Raw genomic sequence first — 3947 nt, 5'->3', positions numbered from 1 at the left:
AGGTCCTGAGTTCAATTCCCAGCAACCACATGGTAGCTCACAACCATCTATAATAGGATCCAATGCCCTCTTCTGCTGTGTTTGAAGACAGATATAATGCACTCATATAAGTAAAATAATTAAAAAATTTTTTTAAAGTTACTCTCAGAAAACCAGGACTTGGCTCAGTGGGTAGTATACTTGCTGTGCAGACATGATGGCCTAAGTTCAAATACCCAGCACCCATGTAAAAAACAAAAACAAAACAAAACAAAAAAAAAAACCGAACGCAGTTGTGTGACTCTGAAACCCCACAGCTCCTACGGTGAGATGAGAAGAGAGAGCTGAATCCCTGGAAGCTTGTGGGCTGGGGAAGGCTGGCGGACCCAGTGGGGACAACAGAAACAAAGAAGGCAAGGACTGACCTTGGAGAGTGTCCTCTCCAGGAGTGTCCTGGTAAGTGTGCTATGGCATCTGTGTGTACACACATACTCACATATACACACTCACACACACCTATTCACACACTCACATAAATCTCATGCATAAAAAAATCCACGTGCTCAATCACATATACATAGACAAAAACAAAACAAACACTCTGTCAGCAGCCATGTTTTGTGCCCCTCACTGGATCCCACAGGGTGCAGGGGAGAAGTAAGAGGGGTCTGAGGCCTGAACAAGGGTTCCTGGCTGGCTGGTGGTCAGGGGGACTGGGCTCCAAGCTAGCATGGCCCAGCTGAAACACCTCACCTCACAGGGCACCGGGAAGGGAGGAGGAGGTGAGAGGGAAGGCTTGCAAGAAGCATTTTGAGAGCAAAGCCAGCTAGCCCCTGTCCCGGCTTGCACCCTCTCCCAGGAGGCTGGGTGCAGCTGCGAGTTCAGCCAGCACGAAGCTCTGTCAGTACTGGCAATGTCTCTCCTTCTGCTTTCTGAATTATTTATCCCTCCTTTCCTCACTGCACCCCTAGACCTTTTGTAACATTAAAGCTTTAAATAGGTCTGGGTGTTGGTTTGGGCCACAGCGTTTCACCATCCCTCCTGCCAGACAGTCTCTGAGAAGCCACATATCTGAGTAGATTGATTTTTCTCTCGGTCATGGTCATCCCCTCTGCCTGGGTCCTAGGGAACACCCCCAGTCCTGCCTGGGGCTCTTCTCTGCTGACACTTGCCGAATGTGTCAAACCTTTATTCAGCTAATTGTGGGGCCAAGCGGCTCTCGGGGAAGAGTTTTGTCCCTCCTTCCCTGACGCTGGGGCTGAGCTAACCCAGCACCCACAGGTGGCACCCAACCATGCAGAGACGCAGCCCCATCCTCACCTCTCAGCCCAGGGAAGAGTTATGGTTCCCTCAAAGACCTGGAGAGGCTTTTTCGTGGATCACCCAGAAACTGCTGGTTACTGTGGAGTCCCGAGAAATATGGGGTAGGGTGGGGACTATTAAAGAGTCAGGATGGAGATATGGTTTAGGGAGTCTCCAAGGTCCAGAGGAGGATATGCTCTGTACGTGGCTCAGGAGAGTTCATGCTGGGCTGGAAATCCTGATTCTCTGCATCTTTTTGGTACGCGTTTGTTGGTTGCAACCTGGACAAGTCCACCATCTTGCCCCCCTCTCTGCTCCCTCCTGGCTTCTGGACCCAATTGGAAAAAAAAAAAAAAAAAAAAAAAAAAAAAAAAAGCTACAGAGCTACACTCTAGCCTTAGTCCCATGTGAGAACAATTTTTTTCTTTTTTTTTTCTTTAGCCTTCAGCATGCCTGCTTACTTTGCTCTTTGGGGATCTTCTGGCTTGCTTTCTATCACTGTAATGAAATCCATGAGCCTGGATGTTTTATTAAGAAAACAGGTTTATTTAGCTCACAGTTTTGGAGGCTTAAACTCCAAGATTTGGTAATTCCATCTGTCTTAGTCAGGGTTTCTATTCCTGCACAAACATCATGACCAAGAAGCAAGTTGGGGAGGAAAGGGTTTATTCGGCTTACACTTCCAAACTTCTGTTCATCACCAAGGAAGTCAGGACTGGAACTCAAGCAGGTCAGGGAGCAGGAGCTGATGCAGAGTCCATGGAGGGATGTTCCTTACTGGCTTGCTCAGCCTGCTCTCTTATAGAATCCAAGACTACCAGCCCAGAGATGGCACCACCCACAAGGGGCCTCTCCCCCTTGATCACTAATTGAGGAAATGTCCCACAGCTGGATCTCATGGGGGCATTTCCCCAACTAAAGCTCCTTTCTCTGTGATAACTCCAGCTGTGTCAAGTTGACACAAAGCTAGCCAGTACACCATCTATTTAGTCTCTGATGAGACACTTCCAACTCCATATCGTGGTAGATAGCATCCTAAGAAGAAGGAGAGAAAGGAGAGAGAGAACTCACAAGGCAAAATGGAGACTAGAGAGGGGCCAGATTTGCTTTTCATCACCACATTGAAAACCAAGCTTCTAACCCTTGAGCACCGTGGGGGAGGGGCACCAGATCCAAACAACCCCTGGGGTACTCTTTTCTTGCCACACCCTCATCCTACCTCGTAATGGCCAACCCTGGTGCTACTCTGCACATCCAGTTGACATCATGGCCTGGTCTCTCCTTTTCAGTACTCCGACCTGTAGGTGGCACTGTGGAGTTGGCAGGCTCCCCTGTCCCAGTTCATCACTACATTGCTCAGCCTGGATGCTTCTCACAAGATACAGCTTGAACCACTCTTGCTGCAGTTTGAATCTGCTCTCTTCCCACTTCTCCCACAGCAGGCTGTTAGAAGAGTGCCTCAAGTAGAATATGACTCCCTTGCTTTTCTCTGAGATTCAGAAACTTTAAATTATTTGCCTAAGGTCACAGCTGCTGGACGTAGATCCCCTCCCTCCCCACACAGTCTACCACCCCATCCTAACAGAGACTGAGCCCATCCCAGGGAAAGGCGTGCTGTTTCCCATGACCTGAGCTCTCCATTCACCTCTCAGTTCTCGTATTAGCCGTGAAGTCCAAGAAGCCCCCGGAGATCTGGGAACCCAGTGCAGCTACCAGAACGCGAAAGGGTCCTGGCCTCCGCTTTCCTGCCAGACACCCTGCTGGACCGCACGGGATCATCTTGGGTTAGAAATGGCACGGCCATCTCTTGAGGCAGCAGAAATTGGGTTTTTAGAGTACAAAAGCAGCTCTTCCCTGTCAGAAAGACAAGCCACACAGGTGTGTGCAGGGACTGGACCCCCAAGACCTGGCTTCTTGCCTAGACAGCTGGACACCCGTCTTCTTGGTGAGGGTCTTCAAATGGGCCATGAGCACAGCCTTAGTGACTGTCCACAGCTGGCATCATGGAACCGGGTGTGGCCCTCTGCCTCCATGGCATCATAGGGCTGACAGCTTGGTGAGCCTGGCCAACCAGGCAAGAGCAGGCATCTGGTGTGGGAGAAGAGTGCCATCTACCGGTGACTGGAGCAATAGCAGGAATCAGCCAGCTTGGCCAGAGAGGTGTCATCCTGAGTCCCTGGACATGACTAATTCCTTAACAGCGCACTGGCCTTTCCTGAATCACATGGGCTGACACAATCTCAGTGAGTTGCTCCTGAGCTCAGAGACCACAGCTGTTGTAAGAGGTATTCAGCGTCAAGCTGAGGACACATTTGAAGGAGACCAAGCAAGAGAGCCCATAGAAACCAGGCTGCTTACAGAAACAGTGTGCAGGTGTTGGGTGACCGCTCTACTTGGAGCCATCTAGGACTTGGGGCAGTGCCATTTGTGTGTGTACTCGTGCATGACTATGTGTATATGTGTATGAGCAGGTGTGCATGTGTGTGAGCAGGTGTGCATATGTGTGTGAGAAGGTTTGCATATGTATGTGAGCAGGTTTGCGTATGTGTATGAGCAGGTGTGCATGTGTGTGAGCAGGTGTGCATACGTGTGTGAGAAGGTTTGCATATGTATGTGAGCAGGTTTGCATATGTGTGTGAGCAGGTGTGCATATGTGTGTGAGCAGG

The sequence above is a fragment of the Mus pahari genome, chromosome 4 (assembly GCF_900095145.1).
Source record: "Mus pahari chromosome 4, PAHARI_EIJ_v1.1, whole genome shotgun sequence".
In the NCBI taxonomy this organism is placed as follows: domain Eukaryota; kingdom Metazoa; phylum Chordata; class Mammalia; order Rodentia; family Muridae; genus Mus; species Mus pahari.
Note: the sequence above shows the minus strand (reverse complement) of the source record.